This window comes from Mirounga angustirostris, unplaced genomic scaffold (genome assembly GCF_029215605.1).
Source record: "Mirounga angustirostris isolate CCGP_5_RB_7025 unplaced genomic scaffold, mMirAng1.0.hap1 SCAF_10, whole genome shotgun sequence".
Lineage (NCBI taxonomy): Eukaryota > Metazoa > Chordata > Mammalia > Carnivora > Phocidae > Mirounga > Mirounga angustirostris.
Genome location: NW_026991718.1, coordinates 43,568,299 through 43,593,143, shown reverse-complemented (window position 1 = coordinate 43,593,143; position 24,845 = coordinate 43,568,299). Strand labels below are relative to the sequence as shown.

At 42.2% G+C, this 24,845-nt stretch overlaps 1 protein-coding gene across 6 annotated transcripts in view; it reads left to right on the top strand.

The window, feature by feature from the left end:
* The window catches only part of CTNNA2 (catenin alpha 2), a 969,847-nt gene that overhangs the window by 457,732 nt on the left and 487,270 nt on the right, over window positions 1–24,845 (top strand). The gene's annotated exons all lie outside the window — the stretch shown is intronic.

Genomic DNA, 24,845 nt, shown 5'->3' with positions numbered 1-24,845 from the left:
TGATCCATGAGTAGATCAGTCTTAGACACAAGGACCGGGTGGAGTCTGTGAAAGCCTCAACTAAGATGCAAGTGTGACATCTACAGATGGACATAAAGAAGAACAGAGGGTTATAAAGGAAAACCATGACTTTCAGTGTAGTTCTGAAGACGTCTCAGTCAGGCTCATGGGGAGTCCCTGGAAAAGTCCATTAGAGGAGCCCTGCATTGGTAGAAATGACCCGATCGAATATCTCGCCATGCTCATGGCCTCTTTATAAATACCCTGTTGGCTTCAAACAATGGCAGCTAGAGGTTGTCAGTCAATACTGTGCCTTACAGCAGGTTCTCTTAGAGTGAGATCTGAGTAGGGCTTCTTCATGGTCACCATAAAAACTACTGGCATCTCTCATCCTGGGCCCTATGTTGTCACCTCCACACACCTCTAATGCCAGGCCCTTGCTATGTGCCTAGGCTACCGACTGCAACTTCAGTTACCCGACCAACCCAGCACTCATGAAATACTCTAGGTATTAATCACCACTGCTCTATGTGTAGTTTCATCTCATCTTTATCACAATGCTCTGATGAAACGATCACAAAAATCTCCATTTTGCAGATGAAACTCCCAGGATAGATAACTTGTTCAAAGTCACATAGCTGTAAGTGGCGGCACTTCCATTCAAACCTGGCCAGCCTGGTCACTTGAATACCACACCTCCACCCATTTTGTGCACATCTCCTGAGGGCCTCTAGTAGTTAAGTAGTTATACTAGGTGCTAGGGATTTTGTGGTTCGCAAGTGGACCATTGCTGTCAAGAAACTCATTCTGGAAGAAGAACTAAGATCTAACCCCAAAATTATGGTGTACAGCTCAGTTTGGGAATTTCCCAGGGCACTGAGATAAACAAGAGCTCAGTCTTGAAGGGTGAGAGGAGATAACCAGTGTGATCACAGGAGAGAAATCTACATAGACCAAAGATCACTGGCCAAGTCCCAACAATGCCAGAGAGAATCCATGGCCCTTTCATTTGCTTAGACTTTTTCCATTCAAGCTCTGCAGCTTTAAGATAAGATCTGGTTGCCTAGAAAGCTTTTGTTTATTGAAACAGCTGTTTAAAACCATACTGTTGCATGGAGATCAGTTCCAAGATGTAGTTCAAGGAATTACTACAAGTAAAGTCCTAGAGTAAAGGGAGAAAGGAGCAAGGGCCTGCAATGGGTATAGAAAGGACTTTAACTCTAAATAAGTATATTAACAAGCAGCTGTTCTGATTTGGGATCCATGTTTGTCATGTTATTTCTTGGATTCTTCATTGTTTGTCATATTTTTCAATATAAAATTACTTTGAAAAATGTCAGTGAAAATGCATGAAGTCCACATTGAATAGGGGATAGAAATGAGACTGGGCCAACTCTGGGTAAATGGACCAATTGGACTTGTGATTTAAAATAATAATAATGATGAACCTATTCATAAGATAAAATTTCATGGACCTACACACAAAAAAATGAGAGCAATTAAAAACTGGGCCAACTCTGGGTAAATGGACCAATTGGACTTGTGATTTAAAATAATAATAATGATGAACCTATTCATAAGATAAAATTTCATGGACCTACACACACAAAAAAATGAGAGCAATTAAAAACTGGTGATATCTGAAGAAGGTATATAGTGTAGATCTGAAGTATAAATCTGAAGGTATGTAGTGTATTGTATTGTCGATTTCCTGGTTTTAAGAAGGGACTGTGGTCTTGTAAGATGTTCTCATTGAGGGAAACTGGGTGAAGCGTACATAGGAAGTCACTGCACTGTTTTTGTGACTTCTTGCGGGTCTCATATTATTTCTTTTTTTTCCTCTCTTTTTAAAATTTTTTATTGTTATGTTAATCACCATACATTACATCATTAGTTTTTGATGTAGTGTTCCATGATTCATTGTTTGTGTATAACACTCAGTGCTCCATGCAGAACGTGCCCTCTTTAATACCCATCACCAGACTAACCCATCCTCCCACCCCCCTCCCCTCTAGAACCCTCAGTTTGTTTTTCAGAGTCCATCGTCTCTCATGGTTCGTCTCCCCCTCCGATTCCCCCCCTTTCATTTTTCCCTTCCTACTATCTTTTTTTTTTTTTTCAACATATAATGTATTATTTGTTTCAGAGGTACAGGTCTGTGATTCAACAGTCTTACACAATTCACAGCGCTCACCATAGCACATACCCTCCCCAATGTCTATCACCCAGCCACCCCATCCCTCCCACCCCCCACCACTCCAGCAACCCTCAGTTTGTTTCCTGAGATTAAGAATTCTTCTTATCAGTGAGGTCATATGGGTCTCATATTATTTCAAAGTAAAAAGTTTAGAATGGTAATGATAGGATAAATTGCTACCCATTAACAAGGTATTCCTGTTTTCATGGAGGATTTTTTTTTTTAATATTTTATTATTTATTTGACAGAGAGAGACACAGCGAGAGAGGGAATACAAGCAGGGGGAGTGGGAGAGGGAGAAGCAGGCTTCCCGCGGAGCAGGGAGCCCGATGTGGGGCTCGATCCCAAGACCCTGGGATCATGACCTGAGCCGAAGGCAGACGCTTAACGACTGAGCCACTCAGGCGCCCTTCATGGAGGATTTTTGTCATCACGGCACTTTTCCTTAAAGAGCATAGGCACAGGGAAGGATCTCTATTAGTGACAAGCCAGGCATGGGGTAGGGTCCTCCAGGACAACCCATGGATCTCATAGCATGGATTTGATCCACCCATCTCTAATTCTAGGCCTCATAATGTTTTTAATTATTAAAGCACTTCTACATATATATCATCTTACTTTTTCTTGTATATGTTTGAGTCTTCCAAATAGTCCTTCCAACAGGTGTCTTATGCAGTTCATAAAAAACAAGTCTTGTGCAATTTGATTTTCTGATTGCTATGCCTGCTATCATGATGTTTGTGGAATAGAAGAAGTTTCAACAGTTGCTGTGTTAGCTGGAGCAAATTGGAGCAAAGAAACGGGTATATTGCTACTGATAGCTATGTTTCATCAGCCTTAAATGAGAACCCAGGGTTGTCCCTGCATGTGGATGGGGGGAGGGTCTCTCCTAAGCAGGACTTTGAAGACTGTTGGGGACAAGACTGGCCCTACCTGTTTCAAGGCTCCTTTCATGAATCTTCCTTCCAGATAAGCCTCAGTTAAAATATAAGTGGTACCCAGGGAGAAAAATATGTCGATTCACTAGTATGTGCTTCTGGTGTACTAGCCAGGAGCAAAGTCTGGAAGCAATATAACTTCCCTCCTGGGATGGACAATGTTAAGAACTTAACATTGTTACTACCTTTTCGTGAATTAATTTTAAAAACCTATATCAAATAACAAGCTACTTTTAGCAGTGCGACATGTCCGGCAGTTATCTGGAATGAGAGAGACAGAATATGAGTTGAAATCAGAACTCCTGTAAATCCAGGCTTTGGTGGGAGTAGAGGTAAGATGGATAGAATTTTGGTAATTATTGAGGTTGGGTGATAGGTATATGGGGACGTGCTGCACTGTTACACTGTTCTGTTTATAAGCATTTGACATTTTTTATGGGAAAAAAATCTTAAAAAAGAGAAAATAATTAAAAACTCTGTATCTCACTATATTGTCAATGGATTTTTAGCTATTATAATAATTTTCAAGAAAACTAAAGTCATAACTCTCATACAGATATAAAAATGAATATATGTTATGTGTTGTGTCCTGCAAAAAATATGTTGAGGTCTTAATACCCAATGCCTGTGAATGTGACCTTGTTTAGAAACAGGGTCTTTGCTGATAGGTCTAATCAAGTTAAGATGAGGTTATTAGGGTAGGCCCTAATCCAGTACAAGTAGTAACCTTCTAAGAGGAAATTTTAGACACAGACACACAGGAAGAATGCCATGTGAAGGCACAGAGACACAGATATGGAGGGAAGTTGGCCAAGTGATTATGGAGGCAGAGATTAGCTACAGCCAAGGAACACGTGGGGCTACCAGAGCCTGAAGAGGTAAGAAAGGATCTTCCACTTGATGATTCCCAGGGAGGATGGTCCTGCCTACACCTTAATGTAGGACTTCTAACCTCCAGAACTTTAGAGAATAAATTTCTGTTGTTATAGCTGCTCATTTTGTGGTACTTTGTAAAGGCAGCCCTAGGAAACTAATATACATGTAGAGATTTTATTTAAATCATTAATTAGAATGAGGTGTTACAACCAATTGAAAGAAGTCAAATGCACAAATTTATATGGAGTAAAGGAATGTCAAAATGAATGTACACTATATGTTGGCTAATTGAATTTAAAAAAATTCATTTAAAAAAATGAATGTACAATTGTAGGAAAATCCATCTTTTACAGAGGAACAGGAAAGTCAACTGAACCTTTACTGTAAGAGCATACTTTGCATGTATATAGACCAAATATTTTGCATTGCTATCTGTTCATCTACAGTTTACAGAGAGTTGCAAAATAGCTCCTGTAGCATCAGAATCAGGTAACCTAGAAGAGTGTCCTCTAGACCATGGGTTGAATGAACCACAAACTTTTTCCTATAAGTCAAAAAAAAGAACCCCAAAAAACAACAACAACAACAAATAAAACTCCTTGAATACAAATGTTCATTAAAAAAGAAGAAAAGAAAAAGATAATACTAGAAAATCAGATTTCAGATGCACCATACTTAATAAATGTGTGATATTTCAGTAAGTGAATGAACCACTCCATGTCTCCCTTTACTCATTTGTAAGATGGGAATAATACTCATGATATCACCCGGTTGGGGCCATAGTAGTGAGGGTTAAATGAGATATTGTATGCAAAGTACTTGGCAGTGACTGACTCAAAGTATTTGAAAGGTAATTCCCATTATTATTATTGTTACTGGTTTAGAAAGTGGTGGGAGAGTGAACTGGGAGACTCTGTGGGAAGCTCATGCATTGTCAAGTGTTACGCAAACTCAGCCTAACTCCACCATTCTATTACCAGTTCTCAGGCTGGACTTGTTTTCAGATGAAAGTAACATGCAGAGATGGCAGGCTGGAGTAAGAGCATGTCTGGGAAAGGCTGGGAGGGTGGCCTAGGACTGAGAAAGTTGGGTGGTGAGAGGTGGGACAGGAAGGAAGGAGGCAGGGAAGAGAGATTTGGAACCAGGGTCAACTGATTGTTCCAGGCCATGTGCTAAGTGCAGATCTTCCTCCAAATACTTTGGTTGGCATGCTGACTGCTATGATAAGTGTGAAACCCACTAACGATTCAGTTTTAAAACCTTCCTAAGGATTCTGCAAATCCCTTAATCAATGCCAACTCTATTCACTTTGCCCTGAGACCTCACTTCTGCAGGGGCACAGACAGGACGGGGGGTACCGTTCAGATGCGCAGGACAGATGGAATGAAGGCGCACTCGTGATTGGTTGCCTGTGCCGTCCCATTCATGTAGCAGGTCTGGTGTCTCCCGTACCTCATTCAGAAAAGCACTTTGGACCCAAAACAGTCCCCGCCAGCCTGCCTTCCCTGTTGGGCTTCAAAGTCGTGTTTGTGTCGTTTGCTCTGGGTCTGAAATTGTTCCTCAGATTCCCTCCCTGAAGGAGTTTACAGACATTGTACAAAGAAATTAATTAAGTAGATTTTCCATTTGCACAGTTTTAATGAATAAATGATGTTCCTATTTATCAGCTTTCTAATTATAACACAATTCAAAACATCTTGGTTTCTTGCATTCTGACAATGTTATTGTTATGGTGGTGTTATTGCTGCTCTCACGGCAGAGGTAATAATATTTTTTTAGATAGATGCCAGGTGCAGTATTCCATATTTATTAAAGTGTGATCTGCATATTTTTCTCTTTTCATGTACTGCTTATCTGTACAAGAGCAGAAAGTTAAATATAATGCTCTGCTTTAAAGAGTCTGGAATGATTTCACAGGCAGCCCGAGGATTTGTGGTCTGGTGGGGGGATCGGGCCTGGCCGGTGCAGTTCAGGGCCTTACAGAGGGAGGCCTGGGCCAAGGGGCCCAGTCAGCAGAACCAAACCTCACTCCTCCAAGCTGCCAACAGGCTGTGAAGTCCAGCCGGGAGGACCAATAGGAGTCCTGGCAAGGAAGCCCATGTCAGAGATTCCAAGGCCAGCAAGTCAGACGCTCGGGGAGGGCAGCACAGAAACAAAAGAAATAGAGCTCAGGACAGGAGACAGAGTCTCTTCTGGCTCTGTCCCAGAGTGTTTGAGGTGAGCAGTCAGAGATCACAGGGATTGTCATAGCCAGAGTTCAGAAGTTTCCAGAGAAACTCTGCCTGGACACAGGTGTGGGCAGAGGTGCCAGGTCTCTATCTCTGCCCTTTCTGAGTGCAGGGCAGCATCACGATGCCCTTCTGCCCTTGGCCAAGGGAGAATCATGGCCTGATCTCAGATAGGCATTTGAGTACCATCCCAGTTAACAACTGATTGTGGACCTCCCATGATGTGTCACCCGTGGCTCCAGATGCTGGGACCACACTTCTGCCTTCCAGGAGTTTATAGTACAGACTCTAGAAGTTTCTTAGGGAGACTGCTCTGGCCATAAAAAGTCACCTGGCTGCCTGGAAGGGGTACACTCTTGGCCTGCCTTAAAGTCAGAAGCTGTGGATATTATTGCTCAGGGACTATTAAGATTATTCTCCTCTTCTCCTTACACATTCCCTATTACCCCAAGGGAAGGGTGGAGCCAGTGATCTTTATACCCTTCTGATTTTATTTTCCTTCACTCTGTTGATTAAATTGTACTTCGGCCACATACCATGTTTATGAATGAGGCCACTGTTTAAGTGGTAATAAAGTCTAGTGTAATTGGCTCTATTGCTTCTGCTCCACCTCTCCACTGGATGGAAGGTCAGTTAAACGCATAGTCGCGTGCTTATTTCATTAATATGGTGGCATGCCCCTTTGGCTTTCTCATTGCTTTCCTTATACCGTGTCTATTTTCTCTTAAACAGATCTTCCTTCCTGGAAGGCCATTCGTGAACACATCACAGATGTGTACTGTATGCCAGGAATCGTGCTAGCTGCTGGAGTTTCGAATAAAAGATACGCCTTGTTCTTGAGAAGTTTATGGTTTACTGAGGGAGACCAAGAAACACATGGGGATGGTCTTAGTTTGCTTGGGCTGCTATCACAGAATACCAGGCTTGGTGGCTTCTAAACAACAGAAATCTATTTCTCACAGTTCTGGAGGCTGGGAAATACAAGATCAAAATGCTGACAGATTCTGTGTCTGCTGAGGCTCACTTCCTGTGCTGTAACCTCACATGGTGGGAAAAGAGTCAAGGGAGCTCTCTGGCCTCTTCTTCTAGGGCATTAATCCCATTCATGAGGGCTCCATCCTTGTCTAATCACCTCCCCAAAGCCCCACCTCCAAATATCATCTCATCAAGGATTAGATTTCATCATGAGTTTTGAGGAGCAACAGACATTTAGTTTATAGAGAGGAATAACATCTAATCTGATCTGTTTTCTGATAAGGCTGTGAATATAAGTATTTCGAGAAACTTACCGTAGCTCAAGGGGGTAAAGGAAGACTTCTTTCACTCTGTGCTATGTCTGATTGAGAGAGAGGAGTTTTGTTCTGCAACCCTTCCATAAGAGAAGTCACAGTCAACTAAATGTTGACAAAGTGTAAGGATGAACTTTAAAACTGTCCGAGTCGCTCCAATATAAAGAAAGCTGTTTCATGAAATGGTGAGTTCCCTGTCAAAGGAGGTAGCAAACTACTTGATAGGAGTATTTTAAGAGGACTTATGAACTAAAAGTTAATTAGCAAGGTGATCTTTAAAATCTCCTTGAATTCTTGAGACACTGAGATTGCTAGCACTAATGAAAAAGTTCCATGGGAGAATGGGACATTGAGGTCCTTGATACTAAAGAGATGCTAGTTAAACAAAGAGCAGTGAGAAGGAGCTTACAGACAATGGGGCAGAATGAGTTGGGAGTTTAGACTCTGACCGATACTCAGATCTAAGAAAATGCACATGGGCTCCCCAGCATGGATTTTGGCACACCCAGATCTGTCTTCATCCTTTCTAAGTTCTCTAGCCATTAAAACAACTAGCGCATTCCTGTTGGGAGTTTCATTTATTTTCTGATACTTGAACTATCTAGTGCATACTGTTTTGCTGGGGAACACATGCTGCACTCCAGCATGACTTGGTAAGGAGGAGCAGGGAACTGTTAGAGCCAGGGACCACATTGGGGGGCATATGGGCAGGTTCACACTCAGCTTTGTATCAGCCTTCTAGGGGAGGTTAGGTATGGAAAATACAGAAAAATTCACCCGGTATCCTGGAAGTGAAGATCTTCTGTCTTTTGAACTCTATTTAAATGCACAGTTATCTTATACTGCAGAAGAGGGGCTAAACGATCAACTCACCCCAGTGTTATCAGAGTGGCCTTAGAAGGACCTGAATCTGAATGGTTCTTTTGCTTAAAATCTTTCATTTTTCCTCGATTGGTGGTTGTAATAGCTCCCAGCTCACTAAATTTTTATAAGGACTAAATGTGTCAACACGTGTATCAAACATGTAAAACAGTCTCTGACACACAAATGCTATCATTACTGGATTTCTAAGCCCCCACTCACTGTGAGCTTCTTCAGAGCAATGATCATGTGCTTTGAGTGGGCATGCTCAGCACCCAGCCCAGTGGAAGCCTGGCACATGATATATGTGAGGTTGAAGAGCGTAAGCTCTGGCGTTGGACTTGTTGAGTTTGCATTCTGGTTTTATCACAGGAGCATCTGCAGTGTGTAACTTCCTAATCCTTGGCTTTCTCATCTGTGAAATGAGGGGAATAAGTGAGATAATATGTACAAAGTACTTAATTGAGAACAGAGTCTGGCACTAAAATCATTAGCTAACATTATCATTTGAGAACAGTATACATGCTTGTAGAACAAATATTCAAAATGCTGACAGAGAGAACCAGAATGTGTCCACTTTCTTTTTGCCTCTGCCCCTCCCTCACTGCCATGTTGGCCGGTCAGTTCTCTGCACCTCAGTTCCCATGCCTCAGATCTAGGGATAATGCAACCAAATGCTGACTTCCCAGGAGGACCAAGAAGATGGATGTTCATGTTTATAAAGTTGCTCTGAGCAACCTGAGGAAAATTGCAAGTGAAAAGTATTGTTCTCATCACGATTATTAATTGAACCCCCAACCACTCGTCAGTTGGAATATGACTGATCCACAGGCTCTGGAGGAAGATTTATCACTTGCCTCCCCAAACCTATGGATGTGCCTTTTGTTAAATGCAATTATCTCCCAGTGAATGCACACATCTTGAGTCCACCGCCTCTTACTCAATGAATTCATTAAACCTCTTTGTAGGGAGGAGCCATCAAAAGCCACCTGATGAAAAATGGCCATAGATGGGCATTTGGGTTTAATGATACAATATTTGCTACTGGAGAGTTTCAAGGATGCTGTTCTGTTGTCTCTGCTCCCCTGCTGTTGTTTTGTTTTATGTTTTGTTTTGTTTTTTATCCTGCAATCCTTTGTTACTATTTTAGGATGTAGAATACAAGTATGTGGATATCCACCTGCCTCTTAGGACCATTTCATAGGCAGGGGCCTGCCTCTGTAAGGGAGAACATATTTGAGAGGAGAGGTGGCAGAGTCAGCCGTGTGTAGGGATGGCCGTCTAGAGCTCTCCCTTCTTGAAATCTCTACTGTGAGGGCGCCTGTGTGGCTCAGATGGTTAAGTGTTTGTCTTCAGCCCAGATCATGATCTCTGGGTCCTGGGATCGAGCCCCACATCGGGCTCCTGGCTCAGTGGGGAGTCTGCTTTTCCCTCTCCCTCTGCCTCTCACCCCAACTCATGCTCTCTCTCTCTCAAATGAATAAATAAAATCTTTAATAAATAAAAAGAAATCTCTACTGTGAGAGAGAACTCCCAAAGAATTATGAATCTTTGTTCTCCTAGAAGCCACATTTCAACACATAACTCCATTTTCTTAGAGGGAATGTCAGAGCTGTTATGTTCCATTAGTTGTAAGTAGACTTAGCAAGTAGAAACTAAAGGTTCAAGGCGGGGAGTAAGGCCAATAAGGCTGAGACAAGCCACACAGTGGGGAAACCTCAGGGCACATTATAAGGGAGGGAGAGGTATTATAGGGAGGAAGGGAACCCACCAAAGAGAAAATGGGCTCCTTCAGAGATCTGCCTCTGGCCAGCCTGAATAAGTCTTGCTGAGAGAGCAAGCATGGGTTGGGGCTGGTGGCATAAACTACCAGGAAGAGCAATTTCTGTGGGCTGAATTCCACCAGCAAGAGAATATGAGGATGCCCTGGAGAAAAGGATACCACTAATAGACAAGAAAACAGAAAATGGGGTGGGGGAGACATACTGAAAGGGGCATCTGTGGTTAAGATGTGGAGTATTCTCAATTCCAAGTCCCTGGAAAGCCCTGTATATGAGATAGTGTCCTGAACTATCACAAAGGCCCTAGAGTAACAAAATACCTTTGGATGATCCCTCAGGCGATTCATCAAGATTAACTACAGCTAACATTACGTCATTTTCCAGTGGCCCAGTCTTTGATTCCATGTGCCAAGTCTGAATGGGTGAAAGCTCTCTGTGCACACTGACTTAGTGTGCAGATGTCCTTCCTCAGTGAATGTTTCCTATAACTTTACTCTGTATTTATTCACAAGTTGGTTAAGTGGCTGCCTTTGGCTTGGGTCGTGTTCCCAGGGTCCTGGGATCGAGCCCCTCATTGGGCTCCCTGCTCAGCGGGGAGTCTGCTTCTCCCTCTCCCTCTGCCCCTGCCCCTGCTTGTACACTTGCTTGCTCTCTCTTTCTCTCTCTCAAATAAATAAATAAATAATAAATAAATAAATAAATAAATAAATAAATAAATAAATAAAAAGAAAGAAATTAATGGAATGGAATGTTGTCTTGGAGTGACTTAGGGTAGAAGATAGATTTCATATCACATAAAGTCTATTCTTCTATTCCTCTTTTAATAAGAAGCAGACAATACAAATGAGAAGTAGAAACACCAAAGCTAAGGCAGTCCTACGTGAAATGTGGCACTGCTTGAGGGAGGAATCACATAATTGCAGTGAGGAGTTCTGTTTTGCCAAATACTTGAGTGGAAGAAAAATCAGTTCCAAAGACCCAGGAACTTACTGGTCAATATATTATTTCATATTTTGCTTGACAAAGAGAATTTTGATTTAAACATATCTGGGCATGGTACTTAAAGCAGTCACATCTCTCCATTAGTTTGGTTGTCGTTAAATAGTTGTATGAAGTACTTAGGGCCAGGGGTCTTGCCTCCCATCTAAAAGATGTGGAGACTGAGGCCAAAGGCTTCTTTCTCCCTATGTTCTTTCCATGTGATGATGCTGCCTCTTTTGTTTTCTGTCATTTTTGTACCGTGCAATTTTTTTTAGCTCTAACTCAAGTGTTTCATACTTATCAAAATATTAGAAATCTTGATGTATATATAGACAAAAGGAAGCAGTAGCATTGTTAACCCAGCAGGTTATGGATCTAGCCACTAAACAAGTAACAAAAGTTTGAAGTCCTAAGTGATAAGCTGACAACATGAACTTGTAAGAGATGAAAAATTTCTAACTGGGCTCCCAGGGTGGGCATCAGAGATGTCCCTTAGATTCACCTGGATAAGATACAGCCTCCTCCTTAATAATAGCAGAAGGGATCCATAGAACTTGCAGGTTTATGAAAAATTTTAAGAAATCTTTCAAGACTTCAAATCTACTGTGAAATGAATTTTATGTAAGTTCCTAATGACTAACTTAAGTACAAATGCAAGAATACAACAACTTATCAATAATGCAGTTTCACAACAGTATAATTCTGGAGCTGTTCACCAATCATTCCTTCCTAAATCATCACTGAATACTTACAGAGCAGTGTTGAGGGTCTTCTTCCTGTCCTGGACCTGATCAATCTCTTACTCTTGATTTGTCCTGATTCTTTTTATCTGACTTCCATTGTTATTTCTAACTCAAATCACTTTATATTATTCTAGGTAGGTCCGTCTATCTGCAGTTGATCAATAGTCCCGAGACATTTTGCCTTAACCACAGTCTTCATTAACTATATTACTGTTTTTCTTTGTTTCTAATTTATTCATTCACTCATCCTAAAAATATTTATCGAATACTTACTCCAATTAGGGTTTTGTTTTTTTTTTTTTTTCTGCTCAGCACTGTTAACATTTTGAGCTGAATAACTCTGTTGTAGAAGACCGTCGTGCACATTGTAGGATGTGTAGCAGCTTTGCTTGCCCTCACTTGTTGATGTTATAACACCTCTCCCCCAGCTGTGACAGCCAAAAATGTCTCTAGACATTGCCATATCCCTGGGAGACAAAATCACTCCTGGTGGAAAACCACTGCTATATGTCAATCACTCTTCTAGACCCTGTGGATATAGAAGTGAACAGAACCTCAAAATTGTACAAATGCATACATTATAAAATGTTGGTGTAAAGAAATCTCCTTGGTTACTGCCTACGTTCTCTGCTTGAGATGAATGATCCTATATAAAATCTACTGCATTCCGGAAGGATACAGGAAGATAGCCACGAGGCTATAGATGGCAGCGAAAGGCATTTTCTGAGTTAAGTTATCCCTAGAAGATCCTTCTAGTCTACCTTCAAAGCACTTTTTCTCCATAGTCATTCATCCATTCATCTAAGAAATATTTATTGATAGTCCACTGCGTTCCAAGCATGTTATTATGGTTGTTTCCTTTTCTGACTTTGACTAGCTTTATCCATAACTTCCATTCCTAGCCACTAGCCACTGTTGGGAGAGATTAAAAGCTATTCATTTACAGCTACCTCCCCAGAGCATTTCTGTTGAACTGCCATGTGCCTACTCCATATAGAATATGCAAGAGATCTAGAAACTCATGATCCAGTTAAATAAGAAATTAATTAGTGTCTCCTCTTTGTGAGGTACACAAAGGAGAATAATGGGATGCACCTTTCCCTTGACCATGAGATATTTTGGAAGTTAGGGCATTTTGTTTCCCAGAAGTACAGGGAGGATTTTCCCAGCAGATCAAAGTCTGAAAGAGAGTAGCATTCATGGTGGATGCCACAAAGACTCATCACCAGTGATGTAATGTATATATGACTTTAGAAAAGGGTCTTCTCCTCCTCCTCCTCCTCCTTCTTCTCCTCCTCCTCCTCCTCCTCCCCCTCCTCCTCTTCCTCCTCCCCCCTCCCCCTCCTCCTGGCAACTGTGTTACTAAGGCTGTCTGGGAGCTTCAGGTTGTCCTGGAGCCCTAGTCATTATCACAGAGAGCACAAGGGAGCTGTTCTTATTGAGCTCTGCCCAAATTGCAGAATTGTGAACAAATTAATAATGATTTTTGGTGTAAGCCACAAAACTGTGGAGTAGATTACCACTCATCAGTAGATTCAGAAGATAACCAAGACAGTTGCTCCTGAAAATTTCTTTCTTCTAAACTCTACTTTCTGCTCATTAGAAAGTAAAATGCCTGTTGGCTCTGTTGACTGTCCCAGCTACAGGGGTTTAAATTTAGCTTCTCAATTCAAGTTCTTCTCTCTCCTTAATGAATTTTCTTGCCTTTGGGAGGAAATGGACCAGTCTTTAATACTCTACAGCTCACTCCTCCTTGCTCTCACTTGAGGCTAAATTTGGGCTACTAAACCCTCCCTTTAACTAGTTAACCAAAAATATTAATTTTTCTAGTTATAGAATCAATTTGTAATAAAAGTTTTTAAGTCATAGGGATGTTGTCTGTATGGGCTAAAGATCCAAGATAAAAATGGCAAGTGGATACAAACACTCTGGGAACTGTGGTCCTAACTGAGGGCATCAGGATCAGGAAATGACCATTCAGTAGCCACGATGAACTCTTATAGGACTCCCTCTCAGACTTCCTCACAAAATGCCCCTTGTAAATCATTTTTAGAAGTCTCCGAATCCCTAGCTTTCAGTAAAGTCTTGCTGAGATGACCTGTATGCTTTTCTTATATAAAATATTTAATGGTCAACCGAGCCCCTTGTAGCAGGCTACTGCATTCCCTGTCCTGTTTTATCGTCAGTGTTTTGTGTTAGAATCATTTATACCATGTGGTGGACTTCTCAGCCCCTACCTTCCCCCACCCACCCACCCAATCCTGTTATAATGTTCATTTGTCACATGCAGTACTGTGGTTCAGTAGAGAAACACAATTGATATGCCATCAAATTGCTCTTGACAGAGTGGTTTTAAAAGCTTTTAGGGCGGATGTACAAGGGGAAGTTTTGTCTTCATGGAGTCAGTGTGGCTCATCTGTCTGTATTAAATGTCTAACAGTTACACCGAACAAGAATGACATTTTAAATAAGAGTAAGTACTGCTTAACTTTTTAATGTCATTCTTCAGAGCCAAGGACTTGATTTTTTTTTTTGGTTAATGTACATAGTTCAACTTATAATATAGGTTTGCTTTCTTTCTCTCCTCTTTCTTCCTTTGCTAATGTGTATGTCTATTTTCAGCTTAGTTGGTGGAATCTTTTTCTCTTGAGATATTTGGAGGTTTTTTAAAGGACATTGGCAGCTTTCTTTCTGCACAGATTTAAAGGTAGCCAGTCTTGTCTGGATGCAGGGACTGCAGAAAGTGGCATTACCACCACCAGCAGCAGAAAAGACTCTAGAGGACAGTTGGGAAGGGAGAGTCATTTTGCAAAACACAAGTCAGCAGTCAGGCAGGCAAGAGACACCTAGGGAGCACAAATGCCAGACTATCCCTGATCCGGTGACATGATTCAACCCTTGCAAAGAAATCAGCTGCCACAAGGCCTTTTAGGGCTGGAGGGGCACAATGTAACAGCTGCTCACCCATCCAGGTGACCAGTCCTGGAATGTGGCAGTGCAGGTGGGAGAGCTGAGGAGGCCCTGGAAGTGAAGGGTTGGTCTTACCACCAAGGCAACTTGTTGTAGCTACAGGCTTTTATTTTGTGAAAGTTAATTTTTGGACAGTGTGGTTTACCCAAGCTGTTGGCTGAATTTGAGTTCTGTTTTTCCAAAGCTTTGAAAGTTTGTGAAGATATGCTGAATAGACTTTAGTTTTCCAGTGGTTCCATTGGGGAAAACTGTCTTCCTTTTCAAAATACAACCCAGGCTCTCCACGTGTGGCTTTGGAAAGAGCTTTTCCAGATGAGGAGGAGGAGTTCACCAGTGGCCTTGTCCCTACCCTGATTTGGCTTTGCCCTTCCTCTCTACTGCTGCCTCCTGTACCCTCTACCCCTCTGGTGAGTGAAAGATCTCATCACTTGATGATTATCACTAGTACTGCTGAGCAAGCTGGAATTTACCAAATTAAAAGAAGTAAAACTCAGAAAAATCTTGACATTCTGACTTATAAAAGTTTCTGATCCTGTTACAATTTATAATACAGGCTTCCTTCTTTCCTCCTGTCTTTCTTCCATTACCCATGTCTAAATGTCTCTATTTTCAGTTCAGTTGGTAGAATCTTTTTCTCTTAAGATGTTTGGAGTTTTTTTTTTTTTTTTTTTTTTACTTATTTGACCTTGTTCTGGGACTCATTGCCCCTAGAAAATGTGCTATTCACACTCTCAGTAAGACATTTATCTCTGTAGATGGATGTGGACCCACATACACACACACTAGCCATTCAGTAAGGCTCAACTCAAAACTCTAGTGTCACCTTCCCTGTTCCTCGCAGCCACTGATGGGTCCTCCTCCTTGTATGCCAGGACTTTTCTGTATTCCCAGATCCTGTAGTTCTCTAGGCATTAAGCAAGGGGAATACCCCTTAAAATGCACTGTTTGTATAACATACCCATGTACCCACAGGCCTGATAGAGTTAATCAAAGAGATTGCCTGAGTAGGCACTGGAATTTCAAGCAGCTAATTCCTTTCCAAGTTATGTTGGTTAGCTTTGCCTTCACCTCTGGATTCAGGGAATAATCAGGGAGATTGAAAAACCAGTATTAAAAATAAAAGGAAAACAGTATATTCACTTCATGAAGATTTATTAGACAATGACCTAAGCTACAGATGATCAGTTACAATTTTAAGGCACAATCACGATCTCGTTTAAACATAAAAACTATGGCTGAAGGATAAGTAGGACAGCCAAAGTGTCCACCCCAAGCCTGTTCTTCATCATCTCCATCCTCATCTGTCCCGTTGGCTTCTTGGGTCTTGTGCTGGTCATCACCAGGCTCCCGAGGCTCTAAGAATATCTGCTCAGGGTCTGATTAATATGGCAAAGTGATTTCTGGCCACACCATGGAAAGCCTTTTCCGAGATGGCTGCAAAGCTTTGCTGCCGCCACCAGCGATCCTGCTGTGATGTACCTTTATTTGGCTTGAACACCAAGGGACTGCTTAGCCCTAGGTTGAGCTCAACGTGCCTGTCCCCCCTCCCTCTCCCCATCCTCCTCTTCTCATTATCTCCTCTCAAGGCAACTCTTTCTAACTTCTAAGCCAAACCTCAGTCCTCCCTGAGATTTCCATTTTGGGTCCCTGTCCTCAAGGTCACTTTCTCATTGGCCCCATATCCCTTCTTCAGCCCTGAGGACCATGCTGTCTGCTCAGTTGCTGACACTGGCCTCACATCTTTCCACTCAGGAAGTGGTGGTAACTGAGGCTCCTGGGTCAGACCTTTGGACTCAGACCAGGAAGAGTCTAGAATGCCACACCAAGGAGTCTGGGCTTCTTTAGGCAATGTAGAGTCTCTGTTACTCATATATTTTCCATTCCAAGCTGCAGCTTTGAGGATTCTTAGATCTTGGAACCCGTGTGCACTGGAGAAGGACTTACAGTCTCTCAGGAGACCATTTGGGGGGAAAAAAAAAACCCACAAGGTATAACTATTTCATTTAAATGAACACTGGTGTTGGTTCAGAGTATTATACCCCGTAATTGCCTACTTAAAGCAGAATGCAGCACTGTAATAAAAATTTTGCCCTTTTTCCCTTTGTGGCTTCTGAAAAAGATATTTAGACTGACACAGTACCTTTTCATTCACCTTGGAAAAATATGCCACCCTTTCATTTCCATGTGGATCACAGAACTATTTGCTGTTTAATGTTAGATCTGACAGCAGGTGGGTAGTCTGCTGGGACACACAAAGGAAACCAGTTTCTTAAAGGTAAAGCTGAAAGCTCCACCTATTTCCCACATAGTTACCCACACTGTCCCTTCTCTCCATGCCTCTGTGCTGCGCAGTTTCCTCCTAGGTTCTGTGCCTTCAACCTGCACAGGAGCCCATGTTTCCTTCTTGTGGGGCCACCTGTATTTCCCCTCCACGCCAATGTGCTGTCCCTCTTCCTCTGCAGCAGTGATGCTGAGATATCCCCCCATCTGATCCATGTGGATTCAAGGTCACACCAAACCTGGGCACACATCTAGAAATGGGATTCATTCTCCCAAGTGGAGGGGCATAATTTCACTTGGGCTACATCCTGGCGTGTGGTGTAGAGTTAAGAGCTGTGGTCTAAGAGTTCTAGCTCTAAAATGATCGTGAAATATACAACAAGAGCTATGAAATAGAAGCTACTTACGTGCCACCTTTCAGGACTGTAACAGTGACCCACGAGTTCCTTCCCCGATTGTTCTGAGCATTTCCGGATGTTTCTTACACATACTGTGGAATCTCTGCTATTGTCTCATACCTTCTTCTCCCTTTTTTGCAGCCCTAGCTAATGCCCGAAGCGGCAGCTCTACCACCAGCATCCTTGGTATGCACCACGACTATTGGCTAAACTTTGCTGGAGTCCCCAGGGTTCCTGCCAGTCCCAATTTCTGTGTGACGACTGGCAGCACCCGGTGTTTTTGGCAAGGGCTGTTGTGCCTGATATCCAGGGTACAGTTGCTCCTGCCAGTGCTGCCTTTTCTGTTGCCAACTCCAGGCCTTTCATCCTCGGCTGCTTCCACCAGCCTTGCTGCCGTCTCCACCGAAGTCACTGTTGCCACCGCACGACCCATGGCATCAGGGCTGTGTCCGTGGGGCTCTCTGACCACTTGTGTTTCTCCTTCCCTGGAAAATGCAGGCTATGCAATAAGGGGGCAGGAGGCACAGGATAAAGCTCTTTAACAGGCTGTGAGCAGAGTCAAGTACCCAAATAATTGGGGTACTTGATTTTTTGATCTTCTAGACAGTGGTTTTATAAGATTAATTAGGACTCTCAGGTCCTCGTGATCCCTTCCCAGTTGCCTGGTCTATAACTCTTTTTAGCAGAGAGCCAGGACCTCTGAGTAGATGGCATAAGGCAGGCAGCATAAGCTTGTGGCAGATCCAAGGGAAAACCAAGGACTTCTGACGTTTTGATCCACGGCATTCTGTGTTCCGTGTGTGAGCCTGTGTTCGCTGGCACGGATAGTCATGTGTGTGCGTGTGTGCATGTGTTTCTGAACGTACATGGTTTCTGTATCTTGTATTAGTACTACAGGCTTTTCAGGGCACGGGCTAGTACTAATTATGATTGCATGAACCCACAAGCATGTACTCTGATGCCAAGCTGTGGGAATCCATAAATGTTGGATGAAGAAAAATTTTAAACAAAGTTTTCCATCCAGAGTACTTTTCATTATTAAAAGCTCCAAATGATGGGGAGCAAAGTGCTTAACATTCCACAACAACTCCACCCAGTCAACACATCCAAAGGTACCAAAAAGGGACAAGAGAAATCAAAGAGATGCAAATTAATATGATGGCACACCTTGCCTTTATTGTGCTTAAAAAAAAAAAAAGAAAAAAATTTTCCCATTGACACAAATGTGTTTTGTTCTCAAAATAACTGGTAAGGTGAGGAGGACACTGGGACATTTGTATTTACTCAAGTCCCAGCTCAGGTCTTACCTGCTTTCCCTCCAGGATTCAGGAATCTTGAGGCATGACTTTAAGAATTGGAAAATATTAAACCCTTAATAATTGGATTGTCCTTGCTTACCCTGCCTTTCCTTTAAGAACTCCAGCCCCTTATTATTCTTTCCAAATTGCTCTAGAAGTCTCTGGGGGATCTGGGCTTTGTTTCTAAAACTAGCCATTGAGACAACTGTGGGCTTTTGTAAGGCTGTTCTTCTTCCCAGGTCACTGAGCTACGGTCTCCAGCAACATCCAGTGTCGCACTTGGCAGCCAGGCCACTGGTGCCGACTGGAGGCACGCTGCATCCAATGCTTGTGCCCAGAAAAGCCACCACTTCTGTGCTTCAGTGTCCACGCTAAATGTGCGCATGGCCAGGGCTGAAGGCGCTGTTGTTTGGATCTGTCCGTGTCCCTCGGGGCTCACTGAGGGGGCTTCTCGTCCTGAGAGCAGCCTCTATTCCTGTCCTTTCCAATATTTGTCATCCAGCCCCTCCTGAGTGCCATTTCTTCAGGGCAAAACATGATCAGTGGTTTTAATGAGATTAAGACGATCCTTCCTGGAATGTTACCCTCCTCCCCAGTAAGATAATTTGTCCCATTGACTCAAATGCACCCAGTGGTCCTTAAAGGGCCGTCGTGATCGTGCCCGCTATTGGCCTGGTGTGGCAGAAGGGGGGTCTGGCCTTCCTGGCAAAGGTGACTGCCCAGTTCATCTGTGCAGCCCCCTCTGTTTCTTCCTGTTCCTACGGGCTTCCTTTCTCCCTGCCTTCCATTGCTGTGGGCTAGGGAAGGAATACAACCAGACCATGGGAACCAAAGCACATGATCGCAAAGGTAAAAGGAGCAATGTGCAGAGTGGCATGGTAATTTCAAAGAAGGAGAAGGAGAGGAAGATACCCCCCTTTCGCTTCTCAAGAGAAAATGTTGAATCTTTGTGTGAAGTTGTTTTAGATTTAGGGAGCATTGTGGGAATAGTAGTAGTAGTACGTTCAAACTGCATGGTTCTCTGTGAAATAATGAGAGTGAATACAGTGCTATGATAAGAACACAAATTTTCACCTAGCCTCTCCATTTCCTAGCTGTGCAACCTTGGACAAGTTACTCAGACTCTCTGTGCTTCATTCTTTCATCTTTGATCTGGAGATAATGCTAGTGCCTGTCTCATAGAACACTTATAAGGAAAATATAAATGATGGAGAGCCTAGAATTGTGCCTGGTACATAATTAGTGCTCATTAAATATTAGCTATGACCCTGAAATTTGCTATAATAATTATTATTATTTAGGCACTGCCACCCACACTTGGTTTTGCAGTTTATTTGGTTTGATTATTTTTCCATAGACAACGCCTAAAGCTCTTGAGCTATGAAGCATTTTTTTTTTTTTCTGGTGGTATTTTAGAAAGATATGAAATGACATCTCAGAAGAGCCTGTAGCTATTGGAAAGGTGAATCACCCATTGTTTTAATTAGAAGGGATATTTTCAGGTGGTGCCCTGAAAAATGATATGATGTTTTTGAAGAGATACTGCTAACAGGGAGTTATCTTATCAAGGTGTGGGTTTCCACAATGCCGGGAGCCATGTTCCAGGAATAAACTGAACTAGGAAATATTCTGAGCATTGAGTGTGATTATGAGGGGAAGAGAACCTGAAAACTTCTGACATTAAAGTGATGTTCCTAGAGACAGAAAGCTCCATTCTGTTAGCTCCTCCAGTTACGTAATCATTTTAGGCCTCCGTGGGTATTTTGTGTGTTTGTCAGGCTAGACCAGATTATGTTGAGAAACCAACAAACCTGCAGTTCCAGTGACTAAATACCACAAAGAGTTGTTTCTATTCTAGATACCCGTCAAGTGGGAGGCACCTGGGGGGATGAGCCATGGGATCTCCCCATGTATTAGCTCCAGGCTGATGGAGCTTCCATTTGTAACAACAGGCATTCTGAAACTTTGTGAAATTTTGAGCTCTTTCACATTCTTAAAAAAATATTCTCAATTCCAAGGCACCATTGTTTATGTCGGCTGTATCTGTAGATACTTACTACACTGTAAATTAAAACTGAGATTTAAAAAATTGTAAGTTTAAAGCGTTTGCCTTAGGCCTGGGTGGCTCAGTCAGTTAAACATCTGCCTTCGGCTCAGGTCATGATCCCAGGGCTCCCTGTTCAGCGGGGAGTCTGCTTCTCCCTCTGCCCGCCATGCCACCCTCGTGCGCATGCGCTCTCTCTCAAAAATAAAAACCTTTTAAAAAAATAAATAACTGTAAGTTTATTCAAAAAGAGTGATAAACTCTTGTGTTCTAATTACCCATTAGTGAGGAGGGATTCTTGTGTTCTGATCACCCCCACTGGGGATGGACACACTATGTGTCAGATGAGATCACAGCAGTTTGTGAGTTACATATAGTCACAGTGTGTGTTGGGGGAGGAGGATGCCACTTGAGTGCTCGAGGCCGCTGCTGCCCAGATTTTCGTGTGCACGATCACCTGGGTTTCCTGTAGAGGCAGATTCTGATTTGGTGGTTCTGGAGCTGGCTGAGATTTTGCATTTCTGAGGAGATGCAGATGCTACTAGTCCTGGGACCACACTTTGAATTGTAAGGCTCTAAACCCGACTCTAACATATATCCTCTGGGGGGGCCATTTCCCTTGATGGTTTACCTCTGATTCCAGACGAGACTTTAGCTACTCTTCCATTTAGAGCCAACCAGTCAAAAATCACTGTACATCCCATCCACTATGAAATTTGTATCACCAGCATATTGGAAGATGCTCAACAGTTTAAGATATATATGTGACGGTTTTCAGTTTCGCTTATAACTGCCTAGAACCTGTTAGGGTGAATTCCCCTCTCCTAATTTGCAGTAACTCTCTTAACAAAATGTCTACAGAGTCTTATCATTTTTCAGTTGCTTTTATTCACTTTTGAATAAAACTTCTGGTTTCTAAGCTTCTAAGTTTCTATCATGTGTGCCTCAGAGTTGGTCATCTTTCCACTGTGGCAGTCCAGTGAGGTTTGAAAGGAAAGGGTAAAGGGCAGCGTGGTCCTCACATATCATGTCCCCTTTTAACGCTGATGCTAGTGGGCTAGAGCAGAGCGAGACAGAATAGACCAGAGTCTCCTCACTTGACCTGACCAAGTTTGACTTGGTCAGGCTCAAGTCTGACAGGCAGGCTCACTGTCTGCAGACTCAGCGCAGGGAGGTGTTAAGTACCACATGGATTGCTGATGGGAGGTGCTGCTCTGAGCATCTGCCTGATTGTGCTGATCCCTTTGGCCACAACCTCCAGTTGAAAGCACCCCTCTTAACCCTTGAACTGGAGCTGTAGATCCCCAAATTTACCACCTCAGGACTTTGGATCCAGACAGTATCTGATGTTCCTGCTTCTTCAGAATGGGGAACTCCAGGGAAGGGAGAGGGAGGAAAAGACTTCTTTGTCTGCACTTCCCCATCGTGTCTTCTGTTCTTCTGTCTGCAGGTCAGATAGTACACTGGCTAAGTGTGTGTATGTGTGTGTGTGTGTGTGTGCGTGTATGTGTATGGTGTGTGTATCACAAAGGAATGAAATGTAAATCTTTCCTTGTTGCAAACTCTCCCAATATTTCCAGGTTAACCTCTTGGTCTCAGGGTAGGAAAAGATATGCTTCCATCCTCTACAAGAGAAGACAAGTGAAACAAAGAGCTGCTTCTAATGAAAATTACAGTTTCCAAAAATGCTCATACCTTTCTCCCCACTGTGTCACTTAAATTGAGCAGAAAGGTGGGGGGATGGTCTGTATGAGGAATAGTTCTGCAGCAATTCACAGTAAGCCTCGTGGGAATGAGACAGTCCCATATGTGATAGGTCCCTGAACGTCAACTATGAGGAACATGGTGCCTTTATTTTCAACATTGGGACTTAAATGCAATTGCAAGACAACTGGAGAGATCCCAGTTGATGGCCTGTTAGATATGTCCATGTATTGCATCAGATCTGATTGATCATCAGTCAAGTGAAGATTTGTGACCATTTTTTTGTTTATCAAAACCACATCAAGCAGAACTTGGGCAAAAGAATGGTTTCTATTTTCTTTTTTTTTTTTCTCAGCTGTTCTGGTGCTGTGTACACCAGAATCAGGCCAAGGGAATATAGTTTTTCTAATTTGCTAACACCTGCTGTGTCTTGAGAATGTGTGATACAACCATAGGGAGAAACAGACACGTTAAAAAGGGTATGGTGTGTCTGTGACATTTGCTCTTATTTTATACGTTTGTGTTCACATGTGCAGATCCCCATAATTTGCTGCTAATCTCCACCTCAGTTCTGAATAAGATGATGAGTATAAAGGCTGTGCTTGCCTCAGCTGGGGGTGGTGTTCCCTAACTGAAGGTCAGAGACTAGGCAGAAAGTTTCACACTCCTCTTTTGCATCCATTGGAATTCAAGCTCCCTTATCTTTCTCTACTTTGTAGTTTGTTAAGGCTCCCATGAGATTTCAAATGCAAAATTGACCCATCAATCAATTAGGTGAAAAACAGCTTTTTTTTTTTTTTTAATATAACCACTTCATCTGACGAGTCCCTTCAGTTGATGTGCTTTTGAATACAAATGTCAGAAATAGCCCATTCCACCTGCTTAATTATGAATCAGAGAGATCATCAGAGAGCAGGATCGCCTCGAGGGCTAAGCTTCTTTTATGCCTCCATCCACCAATTTTCTGGATCAGTGGCCTTTAAACATTTTGACTCAGGCATACCCCTGAAAGAGTTTTGAAATACTGTGTACTATTTCAAACATTTTATTTTTTTTAATTTGGAAATAATTGTAGATTCACATGTAAGAAGTAATACAGAGAGGTCTTTTAATACCTTTTGCCCAGGTTCCCTCGGTGGTAACATCTTAACAAAACTATAGTACAATATTGCAACCAAGATGTTGACATTGATACAGTCAAGATACAGAACCTATCACCACAAGGATCCATCATGTTGCCTTTTTCTAGATACCTACCTCCCTCTCAACCCTGCTCCCTCCTTAACCCTTGGCAACCACTAATCTCTTCTCCATTTCTATAATTTTGTCATCTCAAAAATATTATGTAAATGGAATCATATGCTGTATAATAATTGCAAATTGGCTTTTTTCTCTTAGCATAATTCTCTGAAGACTCGTCCAGATTGTTCTATGTCAACAGAACAACCATTTACCCATTTACCCATTGAGAAATATGTAGGCTATTTTTCGGTTTTGGCTATTATGAATAAAGTTCCTGAAAGCATGGTGTCCAGGTTTTTATGTGAAGACAAGACTTCATTTCTCTGGGATAAATGCCCAGGAGTGCAATTCACATGTTTAGTTTTTTAAGCAATTGCCAGACTGCTTTTCAGATTGGCAGCAACACTTTACATTCTCATCGCAATGTGTAGAGTGATTCAGTTTCTCCCTCATCCTCACCAGAATTTGGTATGTTCACTTTAAAAAAAAAAAATTTAGTGGTGCCTTGGGTGACTCAGTCAGTTAAGCATCCAACTCTTGATTTCAGCTCAGGTCATGATCTCAGAGTTGGGAGATCGAGCCCTGCATCAGGCTCTGTGCTGGGCATGGAGTCTGCTTAAGATTCTCTCTCTCTCCCTGTCCCTCTGCGCCTCCCCTGCCTCCCTCTCTTAAAAACAAAACAAAACAAAACAAAAAAACACAACCATTCTGGTAGATATGTAGTGATATCTCAAAGTGGTTTTATTTTGTATTTTCATAATGGCTAATGATGCTGAACATCTTTTCATGTGCTTATTTGCTATCTATATGTCCTCTTGGTTGAAATGTCTCTTCATGTCTTTTGCCTATTTCTGATTGGATTGTTTATTGTTTTTACTGTTGAGTTTTGAGAGGTCTTTGTATATTCCAGATATTAATCCTGTGTTGGATATATATTTTTCAATATTTTCTGTCACTCTATAGGTTCTCTTTTAATCCTCTTAACAGAACCTTTTGCAGAACAGAAGTTTTTATT